We start from the raw sequence: 20,373 nt of genomic DNA, 5'->3' as shown, positions 1-20,373 counted from the left end.
ACATAACAAACACACTGCTGTAGTATAAAGTTAATACTGTAGGGAGAACAATGAAAATAATAGGTTATATAAGGCACTAGGGGACTAGGGGGTCTTGCCTGGTGGCTCAGGGGTAAAGAAACTGCCTGCAGTGCGGAAGACCTGGGTTTGATCCCTGTGTTGGGAAGATCCCCTGGAGGAGGGCATGGCAACCCACTCCAGTATCTTGCCTGGGAGACTGCATGGGCATAGGAGCCTGGTGGGCAACAGTACATGGGGTTACAAAGAGTCAGACAGGACTGAGTGACTAAGCCTAGTACAGGGGACTAGGGAAGAGAGGAAAGATTGGACATACATAGCAAAACATTAAATAAGAGAGTGTTGACTTTTGGTCAACAAATTTAAAATATTTACCAGGATTATCAAACACAGAAATCTTCCAACTTCTCAGTTTTAGGATAATAGGTATAGATAATCTAAATTGTTCATCACCATCGACTATTACCTACCACATTTTCCCAGATACTAATATGTTAGTGGTTTCATTTGTCCTCATGGCTTCATTAAAGATAGACTAGAGAAAGTCAAGGGGACAACTTTCATGAAATTTGCAGATAACCTTTGAACTGCTTTCATTCATCCCACTAGCCACATGTTATTAGAGCTAACATGTTAAATATAACATGTGGGTTTGTTTTTGGGCTCTTTAGTTTGCTTCAGTGATCCATATGTCTAGTTTTGGGGTCAATAACACACTGTTTAGATCACTGTAGCTTTGTAGTATTCTCTGAATTCTGGGAGGGTTATGCCTCCTTCTTTGTTCTTAATCCTCATGATTGCTTTGAAAATTCTGAGTCCATATGAATTTTAGAATTATTTGTCCTAGTTCTTTGAAAAATGTCATGGGTAATGTGATAGGGATAACATTAAATCTGTAATCGCTTTGGGTAATATGAAAGTGCAAAAAGTAAAAATGTTAGTCTCTTAGTCATGTCTGACTCTTTGTGATTCCATGGACTGTAGTCTACCAGGCTCCTCTGTCCATGGAATTCTCCAAGCTAGAATACTGGAGTGGTAGCCATTTCCTCCTCCAGTGAAATCTTCTCTACCCAGAGATCAAACCCACATCTCTTATGTCTTCTGCATTGCATGCAGCTTCTTTACCATCTGAATCACAAGTATGGTCATTTAAAAATACCAATTCATCCAATCCAAGGGCATGAGGTATCTTTTAATTCCTTTGAATCAGCTTCAATTTCCTTTGTTAAAATTTTCTAGTTCTCAGCTTATAAATCTTTCATCCGCTTAGGGAGCTTTATTCCCAAGGATTTTATTTTTTGGTTGTGATTTTGAAAGGCATTGTTTCTTTACATTCTCTTTCTGATATTTCATTGTTAGTATAAAGAAATGCAACCAATTTCTGCCTGTTAATCTTGTATCCTGTTATTATACTGAATTCATTTATTGTGGAACCAACAATTCTTGAAACCAGAGAAATAACCTACATGGAAATTACACAAACCTAAATATGACCTATACTTAATATGTAATGTGCAGATGACTATTTCAAATTGATTTTTATTATTGATTATGCTTTTGGATTATTACATATTCAGAGTATATGTGTCTATTCAGTAAAATGATAAGTGAGTAATACCATGTGAAACCTAAATCTCATTAAAATAAATAAAAAGTCTACAACATATTTCTGTGGTAGTAAAACCAAAATGCCTGTGCAATCATGTTACTTGAGTGCGATGATTTTTATTGTAAACAACTTTTCATAATGAGATTTGAATTTACCAAATCTGTTCAGTTATAAAGTAGTACTCCTATTGACAGAGTATCTGCAGATATTGGGTTATAACATCTAAAATTCTAGTTACCTAATAAACACAATTGAAAGTTCAAATGCTAGTTGTCCACAGGTAAATGAATGTTTCTGTTGTTCCATCTCCAATGCCTGTCCATGACAGAGCCAGTTATGCATGTGGACTGGGGAAAGAAATCATGAGAGAGAGGGAGAGACAGGAGATTTTAAAAGTCTATGCCATAATTAGGAAGCCATATGTTTTCTTGCTGCCTTATTTTTTCTTGCACTTTAAAATATTCTCCTGAGTTCAATTATCTTAACCTAGGCTCACAGCAGGTTGAAATTGAAGAACATTTATAAAAAGAGAATGAACTTCATCCAAATCTCACAGCACTGAAAGGTGAAGAAATATTAGCCAAGAAATATTGATATCATTAGGGAAATATAAAACTACAGATACAATTTTAATTAAAGAAACACATTATTTGTAAATTTTATTATTATGTAGACTCAAAGCATTATTTTTATAAGAATAAGCATCAATACACAGTCTTTCAGCACTTATTTATCCTTTAATGCTAATACCTTCATTACATGTAAAATGTTGGAATTATGATAAATGCAGCTTGATCAAATGTGTAGGTTTTCTCCATACAAGGGAGATCATATAAAGTTAACACTACAGCAAAATCTCCAGAATACTGCTAGCAACAAAAATAACTTCACATGAAGCAAATATATTTAGAACCATTCCAAAATTGATTCCCTGGTAGCTCAGCTGGTAGAAAATCCACCTGAAATGCTGAAGACCTGGGTTCGATCCCTGGGTTGTGATGATCCCCTGGAGAAGGGAAAGGCTAATCACTCCAATATTCTGGCCTGGAGAATTCCATGGCCTGTATATAGTTCATGAAGTCTCAAAGAGTCAGACAAGACTGAGTGACTTTCACTTTCAAAATTGATTTGTAATTTAAACAAACATAATAAATGCTATTCACTTTTAAAGATGATTCTTTTTTTATTTTTTCCAATATACATCTTTGCTAATTATTGTAAATGAATAACTCCAAATATCATCTTTCAGTAGAATTCCAATCCTGTGTTTCCAACTACCTAATTAATATTCCCACTCAAATGCTTGGTTGAGTCCTCAGACTTGAGACACTCAAAAGTAAAGTGATTCAGCATGTCCTTTTATCATACAAAATGGTTATTTTCATTAATATCTGCAATTCCCAGCACTGGAAGTTTCTTCTCCTCATTCCACATATCTTGTCATGAAGTCTTATTAAATAAATATTCGTTATGGCTCCTCAAAATCTGATATTTCTTCAAATTTAATTACACTCATATAAACTATTACAGGGCTTCCCAGCCCTATAAAGGTGGTAAAGAATCTACCTGCCAATGCAGGAGACACAGGAGAAGTGGGTTTGATCCCTGGATCAGGAAAATCCCCTGGAGGAGGAAATGGCAACCCACTCCAGTATCTTGCCTGGAGAATTCCATGGACAGAGGAGCCTGGCGGCTACAGTCCATGGTAGGCAGAGTTGAATGCGACTGAGCACACACAAGCTATTATAATGTTTTACCTACAAGATCAGCTCCATAGTACCTCCAGTTTCTTCAGTGTTCCCCATGTTTGGGGGGATTTCTTTGTTTTCATAAATTAAAAACTGGGTTATAATTCAATTCTCTAACCCATCATTTGGTGGCGCAGAGGTTAAAGCATCTGCCTGCAATGTGGGAGACCTGGGTTCAATCCCTGGGTCGGGAAGATCCACTGGAGAAGGAAATGGCAACCCACTCCAATATTCTTGCCTGGAGAATCCCATGGACGGAGGAGCTTTGTGGGCTACAGTCCACGGGTCGCAAAGAGTCGGACATGACTGAGCGACTTCACTTTCACTTTCTTTCATAATGTACCTACATGCTAGCATAAAATATTTGTTCTCATTTTTTCATATACATCTTATACCTGAGCAAGTATTTTTCTTCACTTTCCCTCCTCTCCCTCCCAGGCTTAAGAGCACCTTTGTCCCATTTCCTTCACCCTCCTTTCAGTCTACCCTTATCCCCATCATCATGAAAACTGTTGGCCATGCTACTCCTCTCTCTTTTTTTTTACATTCTTCAGCTACAAAAACTGCATCCATTCTGCCAAGCCAGATCAAGAGTCCATTTCTTTTCAAAGACTCTCCTATTTAATTCATTCACTCATGCATTTATTCATTTATGCAGTCAACACATACTAACTGAGCATCAAGTTCTGTTGACCCAGACTGACCTGCCGCCATCATGAGCATGCTGACCATTAAAGGATTAAAATCTTCCCTTTGGGGACTTCCCTGGTGGTTCACTGGCTAGGACTGCACATCCCAGTGCAGGGTGCCCAGGTTCAGTCCCTCGTCAGAGAACAAGATCCTGCATGCCGCAACTAAAGAACCTATGTATACAACTAAGACCCAGCACAGCCAAATAAAGAAATAAATATTTAGAAAGTCTTACCTTTCCAATTTCCTTTGCCAACACTGATTTTTTTCTGCTGCACACCATTGTACGTATTCTATGGTGGTGGTGGTTTAGTCACTAAGTCATATCCTACTCTTGTGACCCCATGGACTGTAGCCTGCCAACCTCCTCTGTCCATGGGATTCTCCAGGCAAAAATACTGGAGTGGGTTGCCATTTCTTTTTCCAGAAGATCTTCCTGATCCTGGAATCGAACCCAGGTCTGCATTGCAGGCAGATTCCTTACCGAATGAGCTAAATAGTAACCTATAGGAACATATTATATAGTTTAGGATTTGTATTTTGTTTCACTTGTTACTGGTTTAAAGTTTTTCTATAAGCTTGGAATTTAGGTGCTGGAAGAGACCACGCGACTTACATCATTTGTGTGCACCAAATAGCCCAGAGCTCAATATACTTCTAATGTATTGCAGTGTTGCAAAGACTTCCTAATTAATTACGGGATTAGAGTGCAAAAAAATCCCATACCTTTGACTTTATGTTTTAATGAATCATAAGGACAGCAGTCTAGTGAACATTGATGTGTTAGTTCAAACATTAGAACCTCTACTTTTTATGAGTTTAATATATCAGAGAAAAACAATGACCATCATTTAAAAGAGCAATGCAATATAGTTATGACAGTAAAATTCCAACTCTGGCAAGGTAATTTTCTTCTCAAGTTTTTCTTAATGCCTGCTTCTTCCAGTTTTTTAATTCAAAAAGACAAAAACAGCATTAGAGTCAATTTCCTTAAGTATCAAGTAATCTGTATTTTGCAAAAATGATTATTGCAGACAGAGAAAGAAGAAAAAGAATATTTCAAGCATCAAAGCCTCTCCAGGGACAGGTTAGAGAAACTGAAGATCATAACAGATGTTTTCAGCTATCTAGTTAGCTAGGGCTATGATGCAAATAATTGTTACTGCCATTATCTTTGAAGACAGATGTCTGATGTCCCTATGAGAGACAACAAAATAATAATAATAATGGTATAGATAATTTTCAAGCTATTGCTGAGTTACAACTTAATACTGATTTTTGCCTGTATAACTGCTGACAGGCACATGAAAATGTTGAAACCAGAAATACTTTTTCTTCTAATTTTCACTAGAACATCATTTACAATTAAGATCTAATTTATTATTAGTGATGACTTCTACTGTCACAATATGCTAATCTGATTACCAAAACAGGAATAGAGAAACGAAGATCTCTCCAGAAATTCTGTCAACTCATTTGAGTTTGACAAACTCTTAATCTCATGGCAAGTTTACACAGAATTTCCTCTCTGGAGGCATCTTAGTGCCTGGCAGTATTTTGGTTACCTTGATTTTGTGGCAGGCTCAGAAAAAGAATAAGGCATTTTCATTGGGTTTCTTCCAGGACTCAGTTCGTTTTGAACTTGGCATACTACAGTCTACCTAGCATGTTAACTGGACAGAATTGAACAGAGCAGTGTTACCTGCCAAAGGACAAAGGATTCCAATGGCATAACAGCATTTGGAAATGCTTGACAGGCAAAAGATTATCAAATGAAGTCAATTGGGAGATAAATCTGAATGTTAAAGTTTGCAAGCAATAGGTTGGTTTGCTTTGTATAACATACTTAATTATATCCTACATATGCTGATTAGCTCGTTTGTTTTAAAAGTTGATTCCATTTTAAATACAGTAACCTTTAAATGGAAAAAAATAAAGTGAAGTAATCACCAACCCCAAGATATAAAACATTTCTGCATTGCTTTTGTTTGGTTTTACACATGCCTGTAAGCAGAGACAAATAACTTCCAAAATTATTTTTAAATTCATTAAGCATAAAGGATATATGAAAACAAAATTGTTACAATATCAAAAGTGGTATAGCAAAATGTGACTTCTGTAGGTTTTATTTGTTAAGGGAAAACTCAGATATATATCAAGATAGAAATTCTGAATTTGAAGGAAATCTATGAATTATCTATTCATAAAATCAGATAATGTATGACTTTAAAAGGCAAGATATTGGCAAGCAATACTTCTGCCTCTACGTGAACGCATTCACTGATAGGGAACTCATTATCACCTTAGTGAAACCATTCTATCTTAGGACTACTCCAATTTTTGGAAACACTTTTTTCATGTATATTATTTAATCACTTTTTTTTCACATTTCTGAGACATCTTCTCTATCTGAAAAATGGCAGCTGTTCTTATAGTCATTCTTTTGTACCAGTTTTCAGATTTCATTTAGCAAGTGTTAAAAATAGCAGAATATGAGTATAGTAAGTCCCTGAAAGAATGCATAGATTTTAAAAAAGTAATTAGTTTATGAAAAGTTTGAGTCTCATGCACAGCCTGGGATGGTTTAGCACATTTTTCAGATGAGAACTGGTGCCATCAATAAGTTACTGTGCAAACAAGTAAACATCCTCCCCATGGTTACCAAGTAGTGGGAAAATCATCACCTTGGTGCTCAAGAAACTAGGCTTTTAGTTTTATATCTGCCATTAGTTCTAATCTTAGTTATCAGCTAATAATATGATTTTGGAAAAATAATCTCATTTCTTTGAAACTTGGCTTTCTTAACTAAAAATTATTCATAACCAATAGAATTATTTTTATGGCAATGCTATTACACTATTCAGAAAAAACAATGCCAAAATTTAAAGTGAGACTTTATACCAAGCTTCAGGAATACATTGGAGAAGGAAATGGCAACCCACTCCAGTATTCTTGCCTGGAGAATCCATGGACGGAGGAGCCTGGCGGGCTACAGTCCACGGGGTCGCAAAGGGTCGGACACGACTGAGCGACTTCACTTTCACTTTCACGAATACATATTTTTAAAGGGGCTTCAGGCCAATATAATTAGGACGCAGTAAGATAAGAATGTCCTCTAAATATTTTATATTTTGTTTCAGTAGCTGCTTTCATAGTACAGATTCATTAAGATTGTATAGTCGCTTAGTCATGTCCAACACTTTTGACTGTAGGCCATCAGGCTCCTCTGTCCACGGGATTTTTCAGGCTATCATACTGGAGTGGGTTACCATTTCCTTCTCCATTACTAAGATTAAAAAGCAAATATAACTGAGTGTTAAGTATAGCTCAGTACAACTGAACTGTCAAATGAATGAAAGTCAAAGTAAAGTACATGAAAGAACACTTGGGTTCTTCCCTCAGTTCTGCTTGCTGCCAACAAAATACCTTGAGTCTATGAACGGAAGAATTAAAAATGTTGAAAGTGTTAATATTTAATTTATAACAAAGTGATACCTAACAGATTATTCAAAGAACCCAAGGGAATTTCCTTTTATTAGATCTATCTGAGATAACCTTACTTTACGGTTTATAGTAGCAAGCACTAGATACCTGATTTTAATGTATGTATAAAATATGTGTATCTGTATGTATATGTATGTGCTGTGCTAAGCTGCTTCAGTTGTGTCCAACTCTTTGTGACTTTATGGACTGTAGCTCTCCAGGCTCCTCTGTCCATGGGATTCTCTAGCCAAGAATGTTGGAGTGGGTTGCCATGCTCTTCTCCAGGGGATCTTCCCAATCCAGGGATCAAACCCATGTCTCTTTATGTCTCCTGCATTGGTAGGCAGATTCTTTACCACTAGCACCACCTGGGAAGCCATTCCAGGTGCATAATTACTCGAATGTATGTATGTATTTCTCTCTACATATTATGTTGTTGTAATATATATACATGTAACTTTCTCTTTCCATTATAATACATATATTCAAATCAAACTAAATAGTGACATATATAATAATGAAAAATTTACTTTACTAATACTATTTTAATGAAAATATGTGAATGATTATCATAGCTGATGAAAGTCAGGCTCGACCCAAGAAAGTCCTGGAAGGATGGTAAGTGTGAAGAATTAGTTATATACCTGGCTAGATGATGAGATGTCTATATATCTAGAATGAGGTGTTAGTTGAGTCTTTGTGCTTTTCTCTTGTGTTCAGTCACTCATTCCTGTCCGACTCTTTGTGGCTCCATGAATTGTAGCCTTCTAAGCTCCTCTCTCCATGGGATTTCCCAGGCAACAATACAGGAGAGGGCTGCCATTTCCTCCTCCAGGGGATCTTCCTGACCCTGGGATCAAACCAGTGTCTCCTGCATTGGCAGGTGGATTCCCCACCACTAGCACCACCTGGGAAGCCCAGATGAGTCTGTATCTGATGCTTACTGCTCAGTCATGCTACCACTTCTCCAAAACATGAACACAATGCCTCAAGATACAAGAAGTATTATGATTACCTTTCTTAAATGTATTTAAAACAAAAAAAAATGTTGTGACAGATGTTGTCATGCTGATATGAAGTTTCTCAGGAGTCTTCAAGAAATTAAGTAGTTAATTCAATAAAAATCTGTTTGGAGGGTATTTTAATATATTTATACATTCTAATTTAATTCCCAAACCATACACAATGAAACCCCAGTGCCTTTTCTCATAGGACACGAACATAAAAGATCTGAACAGATACAATAATGTGATAGCTTCTTCAATTAGGAAACATCTTGATTCCAATAAATGTTAGAAGAGACCAGCTTTGCCAGTTGGATATTTTCCAAACTCATTTATACTCAATTAAGAACTTTATTTTTAATCTACAGAACCATTCAAATCAGTAATTAGAAAGCATGGTTGAACAACAACAACAAAAGCCCACTTGCATATTGCTGTGAGAATAACAAAAAAAGAAGGAGCCATTTCTTTTTTCCAGCTGATAGCATCGCTTTCTGCCTGCTTTAGAGCATGCTGAACAGAAATGTATCATCAGTATATGCTAATACCTATCCCATGAAAACATTTCCAATAAGAAAAAATGCTGTGGTTGTTTAGCACTTTGAAACAATAAGGAAAATGTACTACATAATGAAGGGCTTCCCAGGTGGCTCAGGTAAAGAACCTACTGCCAATGCAGGAGACATTAGAGATGCAGTTTCGATTCCTAAGTTGAGAAGATACCCTGGAGGAGGGCATGGCAATCCACTTCAGTTTTCCTGGAGAATTCCATGGACAGAGGAGCCTGGCAGGCTACCGTCCATTGGGTTTCAAAGAGCCAGGCCCAAATGAGTAAGAGCGCGCACACACACATCCACACATAATATACAAAGAATGTAAATTTTGCTTCTTACAAAGACTCTGTTCAAGCACGTTTTACTTTTATGGAAAAGAAACCAAATCTCATATTTAGTACATATGTTCCTTCAAAAGAAGCCAAATCCTGCTTCCAGAGTAGGGTGAAAGAATCTCTTTCAGTTTAGAATCCTCTGATTGTACACCAGAAGCTGACATAATATTGTAAAGCAACTGTACCCCAATTATAAAAAAAAAAGTCTGAATGAATAACTCTGCTTTGTAGAGTTATAAACATTAATAGAGCATTAACATGGTGTTAATTTCTGTATAATCAACTATACTTCGATAACGTTAAATATGCATATATATGTATACATATACATATATATAATCATCTGAAAGACATATACCAAGATAGAACTACCATAATTTTTAGAATTTTAGCTGTAATAGCATATTCTGAATTTTTATTTGAATTATCCACATTTTATAGTCTATTTCTCATTTTCCACAGGGCTCTCACTGTGGAACAGATGTGTTAGTAAGAACTGTTGGCATTTATTTTTTCAAAGCAATAAAAGAGAAGACTCAAATGATTGTAGCTGAGAATCCTCTTGTGCCAGCCCTCTGATACTTGACTTGATTTAAGTTGTTAAATAGTGTCAAAAAAGAAAGTAGTGTCTTCTGCTAAACATTTATGTCCTTGTTTGGCGAAAACTCTTAAGAAAAAGAACCACACAGCAGTAGTGTGAAGATTTCATCTTCAGTTCTTATGACAACAGATTAACTTGAAGTAAAACAGACCACAAATACTCTGAAACCATGGATAGCATGATAAAGAAGTAAAGTTTGATCTGTATCTAGCAATGAGTTGTGAAGATAAGCCATAAGCATAGTATTTCATTTTGCTTATGCAATGAAATAACTGATAAGAATTTTCTAGTTCAAGTCAACCTGTATTGACCAAATGCACGTCACGGTCTTAAGCTAAAAGCACAGTAAATAAATATTCAATGTGCTCTCAACTTTGGTACAAATATGCATGAATCTGTGATTGGCTAAAATGCCAAAGATTAAGACTTCATTTTAAAAATAGGTGAAATTGATATGATTCTGGGTTCCTTCTGAGCACAAAAATTTTCAAATTTTCTATAGTATGTAGTTCAGGTTTATCTTGCTTCTAAAACTTCATGTATAGCTCAGTACAACATAGTTAAACATTTTTTAATAGGATCATGTCCAAAGCAGATATGACCAGAAAGTCTGACTATTCTGATTTACATAATATTCTAGGCCCATCTAAACAAATTATTAAAACAAAATAAAACTTCAGAAGTTTCATCATTGTCCTATTGTCATCTCAATGTACTTCAATCTTTTGGATTAAAAATATTCTCATGTTTGACTCAAATGTGCTAATTAAATGGAGTTCTTAAATACAGTTTTAAGACAGAGGGCACTGTAGTTCTAACCTTAAGGCTTTTATTTTTTTTCATATTCTCTTGATGTTTTTGAGTGTTGTACTGAAGTGATTAACTGAAGTGAACTACACAAATAAGTGTGTGTGTTCTAATAAAAAGGATTTTGATTAAAACTTCCTGGTTCCTTCTAATACAGGGAAGCATTATAATGACAAAAACGTTTTGAACTTGTAAAACCATTTAACATTTAGTCAACTAAATTATTTTTAGGCTTTGTGCTCCATTACACATTCATAGAATAGATTTCTTTTTTTTCCTAGCTGTCCTACATTGGTAATGACTAAAGAAACCGAGGAGTATTTTTATTGTTGTTGATTGTTTGTTTTTTACCTCTTTGATTTGGGATGATTCCATTTTCATACAGGTAAATCAAAAGTGTCATAATCTCATCTTGATAACCCAAAGGGTACTTCTTTTGGGTCTATGGAAATGATTTGTTTTCTTGTGTAAAAGTCAAATGACCTGCAAGTAGTCAGCAAATGTAAGAGTTCTATGTTGTGCCATGAATTTCCTGTTTTATAATTACAATTGTAAATATTTATCAAGTGCCCACAACGTTTAGGTACTAAGCCCTTTGGAAGTATTCTGTTGCTGAAACTCACAGCAATCCTGAGATATAAATCATAATCAAGTTTACTTTAAGAAATTTGAGCTTAGAGAGAATAAGGAAGTAGCCTCTGGTCACGCAGCTAGGAGGCACAGTTCAAATGTAAGCAGTCAAACCTCCGCAGCCACGCTTTTAATCAACACACATGCTGCCTTCACACCGAATCTGACAGAATGTTCGGCTGAATTCATATGTCCTCAGAGCTGAGTAAGTTAATAGTAACTGAAAAACTTAGGTTCTTTTAAATTAAAAAAAAAAAAAAAGAATAAGAATTGGACAGCAGCAAGATTACATTATGGGTGAACTGTACATAGGTTTAGTGAATCATTAAAGCATATGTATCAGCAAACAAAACCCTGTCTTCCTTATTCTGTGTCTGCAGAATTAAAATCTTGTGTTGGGAGACTCCAAGTCTTGGTCTTGAATGAGGCCGTCCGTCTTTTCGGTTTCAGGCTTGTGTCATAGTGCTGTCTGCAGAAGTATTTGGCCTCCGGGGACTCCTTCCACATTTGCTTAAATTGAATCTCTGCCATGCACAACATTCTGTCCTCATCACAGATGCCAGGGTTATTCCGTTGCCTTTATATTCTCCTGTCTGTCTCTATCTCTTTGAGTTTTCATTATATGGATAAATTGTGAAGACTGACTTCTGTTTAGGCAGAAACCATATGAATTTCTTTCTGTGCATTTGTATTTTACATAATGTATTGTGATCATTCGTTTGGACTCGATTTCTCTGAGTTCCCTGCCATGATATTTTTTTACTGTGTTTCCTCGAGGTATTAAATTTTATACTGGTTAGTCAAACTGAACTTAGTGGCTTCTGCTTTGCTAAGAAGAGTTCACAGATGTCTTTGATACAGTCTGTTCACATTCTGGTAGGAGGTTTGCTACAAATACTGACCCGGTACAGGGACAACATAGGGCCCCTCATGTTCACCCCTGGAGTTCTGTCTTTGGGGTTCACTCAGCCTCACCAGGCTGCCTGGCTGAGACAGGCCCTGGGCTGGCATTGACTGCATCAGCCTGAGAAGGTCAGAAGGTAATACTTATGTCTTCTCTCTCACAAAGACTAAAGAGAACATACTGTTGATGTACAATTCAATCTTTGGGGCAAGCTGGGTTTGTATTTTCACTTGCTTGAAGGTATCTAAGATTGCCTTTCTTTGATATTAGAGTAGAAAAATAAAAGCCTATAGATGGATTTAGAAGGGATAGAGTCCAAGCAGACTGTTTACTCTGCCCTGTTTAAATTTCTAAGTTTGGCTGCCCTTTCCTTGACAGAAAAATAGTCAAGTATAGCCCACTATACATCACTCACATTCTACTTTGAAAATTGAGAAAAAAATCTAATAATTAAATAATAGTGTTGTCTTTTGCTCTCCATATTCATTCCTGATATTTCTATGTTTTACCTGACCTTGCATTTTTGCCATGATTCCATATGTCATTTTATTGGTCATCTACTTGAAAACTCTTCAGCATCAAAACTGCAACATGTATATGCTTGTTAATTTAAACTATATTAAAGTAATCACTTGCTCTACTTAGAAATGCATCAGAAAGTCTACATTCTGATCTTCCCTAAACCTCTGAATAACTGTATACTTTGGAAAATTATCATATTGAACGTCTGAAATGGGTTTCTACTGGTGAAATCTGTGTCTTCTGAACGTGATCACTATTAGACTTAAGATGTTGGTGGAACTGAGGATATTTAAATTATAATTTGGCTAAAACACTTCACTACATACCTGACCCTTAAGTGATCAAGGTAAGGATTGGGGGAACACTGAAACCTTTATTTTTAAAGATGTCAACTTAGCCCTCATTCCTAAGCAGTTCTGAGGCCAAGTGTGTAAGACAGAATTTCTGGTTGTCAGATGCTAGCTATCAGTTCAGTTCAGTCGCTCAGTCGTGTCCAACTCTTTGCGACCGCATGAATCGCAGCACGCCAGGCCTCCCTGTCCATCACCAACTCCCGGAGTTCACTCAGACTCATGTCCATCGAGTCAGTGATGCCATCCAGCCATCTCATCCTCTGTCATCCCCTTCTCCTCCTGCCCCCAATCCCTCCCAGCATCAGAATCTTTTCCAATGAGTCAACTCTTCACATGAGGTGGCCAAAGTGCTGGAGTTTCAGCTTCAGTATCATTCCTTCCAAAGAACACCCAGGGCTGATCTCCTTCAGAATGGCCTGGTTGGATCTCCTTGCAGTCCAAGGGACTTTCAAGAGTCTTCTCCAACACCACAGTTCAAAAGCATCAATTGTTCGGCGCTCAGCCTTCTTCACTTTTTCTGGAATACCACGGTGACAGTCTTCAGCAAACCTTACATGCAAGAAAGTGGCTATATCATGGAAAAGGGCAGAAAGCTGAGACATCACCAAATTTATAGAACCAGCTGAATAATGTGTTTTAAATTTGCTAGGTGATATGTATGTATTTAATAAATGCTGTACACATGTCAGAGTTTGGACTGAGACTTAGTTTCATGATAAGCTGGTAGTGAATCTGTGGAAAAATGGCTAAACCTCATTCTACTCTAAAATTTCAGAATCTATCATTATTACCAGAAAGAATCAGAGCTCTGTGTGATCAGATTGGCATGGGTCAGATAGCGGTTTTTGTGTATAGTCTCTTCTTATCCTAAGTTTGTAATCCACAAATTATTTTCCACCCTCTTATAACTTTCTACTTCTCCCTTCACTATTTTTATTCTGATTATTTTAAAAGTATTTTCCTATGACATTAAAAGAGAATTATTTCTCCAGTTACTGAAAAGCCTGCCTTCCTTTCCTTCCCAGCAGCAATTTGTAAGATGTTTCTCTTAATCTTTCCAGTTCCTTATCTCCATTTCACTTTGCACCTTAAACTTCTCTGATACTTCCCGGATCAGATCGCCACATGCCTCTTTGTTAATTAAGCCAATGAGTACTTTTCACTCTTTCTCTCATTTGACCTCCCAGCACCATTTGACACAATTGGCCTTGCTCTAGACTTCAAGGCACTCCTCTCTCCTAATTCAATCTTTTCATTCTGATGAGAATTCTCAGTCTCTCATCTCAGGGCTCATTTTCTTGTGCCCAGCCCTTAAATATTTGTATCCCCGAATAAACAATAAACCAAACATTGTGTTTACTGTAACATGTTTACACTCTTGTCCAACACTAATGAGATGCATGCCATGTGATGCTCGCCCATCTGCGGCCTTCTGTGGGCCGTGGTTCTGCAGGGGATTGTAAGGTCTATACCTTTGGGGTTCTGTGACACTGCCACCTCCTCTCTGGTTCTCATTTCACTTGAAAACTGAATGGTGTTTTATTGCTCTGATTATTTCTGAAATGTTTAAAAAATAAGTACAGTGGAAGAGACGGTAGAATTCTTAGCAGTCACTGCAATCAAAGTCTATGACTCTGCTTTGAAGTTAAGGCTGAAGCTGACCTTTCTCATCAAAACAACAGCAAAATCATATAATGAAGGGCTAGGGCTAGAGAGATTGAGAGGCTTGCCTCTCGTAACGCTGAGGGTCACCCTAAGGAATGGGTGAAAAGAAATATGAAAGGGTTGACAAATAGTGTAACTTCTAATCTGAAAGACCACCAAATGATTCCTGCAAACTGTGTGTCTTAGATGGAATGGTAATGACACTGTGAACGTGACTCTCTGAACGACAGGGACAGAGAAGGAGAAATTATAGTGTGCAAAACATAATCAGCTGATTCTAATTTACAGGATTTCCACACTGTTTGCAAAACTGAGAAATCAAAGAGGGCATTTTGTCCAGTGACAAACTGATGATGTGTAGGTTCTGGTTTCATATTTAGAAAATGAAAACTGAGCTAATAGAGAGACATTAATAATGTTATTGGAAATTTTATAACAGTTTTTTTATTTTTATTTATTTATTTTAAAAATTTTTATTATTATTATTTTTTTACTTTACAATATTGTATTGGTTTTTCCATACATCAACATGCATGTTGAAATTTTATAACAGTTTGATCAGCAAAGGTAAAACATTTTGAGTGAGCTTTTTTCCCCTGATTATGTGATTATGTCTATATTTTGGGTAATGTGTGTAGAAGGTATTCCAAAGTATTAGATATACTTTTATTTTTTTTATTTTTTATTTTTTAATTTTATTTTATTTTTAAACCTCAAACACTGTATTAGTTTTGCCAAATATCAAAACGAATCTGCCACAGGTATACATGTGCTCCCCATCCTGAACCCTTCTCCCTCCTCCCTCCCCACACCATCCCTCTAGGTCGTCCCAGTGCACCAGCCCCAAGCATCCAGTATCGTGCATCGAACCTAGATATACTTTTAAATGACAACAATTTATATTGTATTAGATCTTGACTATTTAAACCAAATTTCGAAGTGTTTTATAATTTCCCATACCTATTTATATCACCATTGTTAATAGAAAAATTTCTGTACAGATACAGAAAACTCAAAAATACATCTTTCCAATCAAGTATCTCTGTATGTCAATCACCTACTAAAATTTTCCCCAAAGTTATCCTGCACAGTCATAAATCCCCATGAATGACATAAATGCATCCTTTTTCCTAACACACCGTTAACTTGTCTGTATTCCACACTGATGAAATGGCAACTTTCAGGGCTGAAAACTCAAGAGTCATTGGTTCTTCAGCTTCTATTTAGAAGGTTATTTTCTTAGTCTGTTCAGGCTTTCATGACACAATATCACAGACTGGGGGACTTAAGCAACAGATCAAGGTGATAGCCAATTTAGTTCCTGGTAGGAACTCTCTTCATGGTTTACACACGATGCCTTCTCACTATATCCTCACATGGTAGAAAGAGAGCTCAGGCGTCTCTTCCTATTCTGATAAAGGCACCAACCCTACTGGATTAAAACCCAGTTTTTATGACCTCATTTAACCTTTATCACGTGTCTTCCCCTATAGCTCAGTTGGTAAAGAATCTGCCTGCAATGCAGGAGACCCTGGTTTGATTCCTGGGTCTGGAAGATCCACTGGAGAAGGGATAGGCTACCCATTCCAGTATTCTCGGGCTTCGCTTGTGGCTCAGCTGGTAAAGAATCTGCCTGCAATGCGGAAGACTGGGATCGATCCCTGGGTTGGGAAGATCCTCTGGAGAAGGGAAAGGCTACTCACTCTAGTATTCTTTACTGGAGAATGCCAGGGACCATACAGTCCATGGGGTCACAAAGAGTCAGGCACAACGGAGCGACTTTCACTTTCATAGCCCCTATTTCCAACTATAGTCACACTGGGTTTAGGACGTCAACATCTGAATGTTGGCAGGGCACAAACATTCAGTCTATATCAGTTATGAGTTTTCTAAACTCTACTTATGCATTATCTCTTACACTGGTCATTTCTCTATGTCAAGTTCTAATTGTTTCTTGCCTGCTTGATAACAAAAACCTACCAATTATCCTCATCTGAGGATATCATGCCATGAATTTGTCCTTCATCAGTACATAATCTTTCTATACTGCCCTCAAATTGATGTTTCTAAAAGACAAATCTGATGTGTAATTTCCCCTTTTTGGGAAGCAGTTAATGGAATTAATAATGTGAGGTCTCTGGAATAAGAGTGTCTGATCTTGGTTCTATCATTTATTAGCTCTGTGGCACTGATTAGTTAACTATTTAATCTATACAAGTCTTAGTTCATTTGTTCATAAAATAAGAATCATCGTAGTACCTACCTCGTAAAATTAATGTGAGAATTAAATCAGATAATGAATGAAAGACACTTAGTATGATATCATTCCTATAGTAAGGTCTCAATAAGGATGGCTGTTATTATTATTACCCAATTAAAGTTCAACATTTAAGACAAACTACAATCTCATTTCTATGACTGTAAAGTCTCAGATTATATCTTCAATTTTATTTATTTGCCTTTGTTTTTTGCCAGAAATTCTCTAAGTTTCCCTTGATACCAATCCATTTGTGGTTCTTTACATGTCCCCATCTGGCCTCTGGGGCTTCCATGATGGCTTAGTGGTAAAGAAGCTTTCTGCAATACAGGAGACACAGGGGATGTGGATTTAATCCCTGGGTCAGGAAGATCCCCTAGAAAAGGAAATGGCAACCCATTCCAATATTTTAGCCAGGATAATCCCAAAGACAGAGGAGCCTGGTGGACTACAATCCATGGGGTTGCAAACAGTCAGATACGACTGAGTAGGTATGCACAGTACATCTGACCTCTAGACCTCAGGACACACATAACCTTCCTCTGCATTAAGCACTCTTCCCTCCTTCTCCGTAGGTGACACCAGCCTAATCATCCTTCAAGGCTAAGGAACTTCAAGGCTATGTCGTCCCCTTCTCACCTAGGATAGGTTATTTTCCCCTTCTGAGACTCTGATAGCAGCCATGCTATCTCTTTCAGGACATAAATTATATTGTATGATAATTTCCTCTTCTGAAGTCTACCCTTTACCAAGATAGTGCCCATCCTACATGTTTTTTTTTTTTTTTTCCTCCCTTTAGATTTCTTTTCTTAGTTTTGTCTTTAAACATTGGGACTTAGAAAAATAATAGGTACTAAGTAAATACTCCAAAAGGGTAAATTTGCCTCCCTCCTTTAAAAATATCTATATATTTTTTAATCTTCATAAACAAATAGCCACAATTGCCTATTTAGCCTCCTGTTAAATATGTGTGTGTATATATATGCTCAGTCATATACAACTCTTGGCAACCCCATGGTCTGCAGCCTGCCAGGCTCCTCTGCCATGGAATTTTCCAGTCAAGAATACTGGAGTGGGATGTCATGCCCTCCTCCAGGGGATCTTTCTGACACAGGGATCCAACCTGTGTCTCTCATGTCTCCTGTATCAGCAGGCAGATTCTTTACCAACTGTGCCACCACATAGTTAAACTTAATCTCTTTACCCTACTGCTGCTGCTGCTAAGTTACTTCAGTTGTGTCCGACTCTGTGTGACCCCATAGATGGCAGCCCACTGGGCTCCCTCGTCCCTGGGATTCTCCAGGCAAGAACACTGGAGTGGGTTGCCATTTCCTTCTCCAATGCATGAAAGTGAAAAGTGAAAAGTGAAAGTGAAGTCGCTCATTTGTGTCCGACTCTTAGCGACCCCATGGACTGCAGCCTACCAGGCTCCTCCATCCATGGGACTTTCCAGGCAAGAGTACTGGAGTGGGGTGCCACTGCCTTCTCCACTTTACCCTGCACTGGATCCCATAACTAATAACATTTTGAACATAAATTGGTTGTTGGTTTTGTTCCTTTCAATGCAAATCTAGGAGTTGGAGGTGTTTTTTTTTTTTTTTTTTATTACTTTTAATGAGCTGATGTAGATATTCAGAATAATTCTGTTGGAGCATGAATATTCTTTTCAGCCTTTCAAAATATTTTAACTCTATACTGCCTCTGCAAACTATGTTACATTTGTAATAAACTACAAATTTTAATTGGGTTTTCTGAATATTATTTTAGTATAAAGAACACATGATTATACAAAAACAGATCTCCCATTTCTTCTACTTTTATAAGACGAGGTTCATAAAAATGATTTAAAGCTATGCAAATTTCATCAAAGAAATATGTTTCTTATGTCATCATGAACATATGGAATTTTTACTTTCCTGTGTACTCATAGCTTTTATTCCATTGAATTGCTGACTGAGCTGCTGCTATATTTTGTTATTCAGAGGTAGATGTTAGATGAATTTATAGGTAAAATTTCTAGTCCCTGTAATGGCCAGTATAAAGTGAGTCAGCTAAAAATAACTGAACATTCTTAGGAAGTTCAATACAGGATCAAAAATACAGTGGAGAAAAGTGACCTCAAATCGAACAAATCTTGCTCTGCTGTTTGTCAACAGTAAATTACATCTGATTTTAAACAAGAGAAGGAAAAACTGCTGGTGACCTGTGATTGTGTTTCATATAAGGATCAATACAAAGGAGAATAGCCTTTTTAGCTTTTTCCAAGTTCTCTGACTTCCTGGAGGAAATTGGCTGTACTTTTTGATCAGTCTCAATTAATAGCACTCTCTCTGTAAGCCTGGGAGTCTATAATACTGTGGGGTATCAGGGGGCTGGGGGCTTCCCAAATAATGAGAATGTTCCTGGCTGAAGATTGCTTTGAGTTAAAAAAAAAAAAAAAAAGCAATTGATTTTTACCTTCTATAAATGGAATTAGGAACTCAGAACTATGTGCCGGAAAAAGGAGCCTAGGAGGATTTTATGTATTTTGTAAGCGTTATTTTGAAGTGTACAAGCCAGTGATTTCTGGAGCAATTTCATATCAAAAAGACACTAAACTTGAACTCATTTTATAAAATTGTTTAAGACATTTCATACATATTTTTTTTTTCTTTTCCATGATGGTGACAACAAACTATAATCCTGCTCAATCCCTGAAAGCAGATGTTTCATTTTTATACATTTTTCAGCAAGTCTTTTGAATTACAAAGAAACACTGACACATGAATACCTTGAGCATGTCTCACCATTTGATTTAGAGAATGGCTTAAAATTAATCCTTTTCAGCTAATCCTAAAACCCTTGGCAAAACAGAACAAAAAAAATGGATAATAGGTTCCAAATCACTCAAGTTATTACCATTCCTGTTACCAAAGCGAAACATAGTTTATTGTGTTGAGAAGAGAGGAGAAGGGAAGAAGAAATCAGGAAAAAGGAAATGGGGTGGGGGCAGAAATAGAGCAGAAGAGAAAGGCAAAAAGAAAAAAAGAAAGAAATGCCTCTGTTAAGAAGTAAGAATAAAGTGTGGTTAGGGAGGGTGGGCACTGGAACAGGTAGTCCTAAGTTCTGATCCAAATTATGATGACATTTATGTAAGTGATTTTAGTGTCAACTTTTGGGAATAATAATAAAGGACACAGTAAGCACTTGATAA

Source organism: Bubalus kerabau, chromosome 5 (genome assembly GCF_029407905.1).
Source record: "Bubalus kerabau isolate K-KA32 ecotype Philippines breed swamp buffalo chromosome 5, PCC_UOA_SB_1v2, whole genome shotgun sequence".
Lineage (NCBI taxonomy): Eukaryota > Metazoa > Chordata > Mammalia > Artiodactyla > Bovidae > Bubalus > Bubalus kerabau.
Note: the sequence above shows the minus strand (reverse complement) of the source record.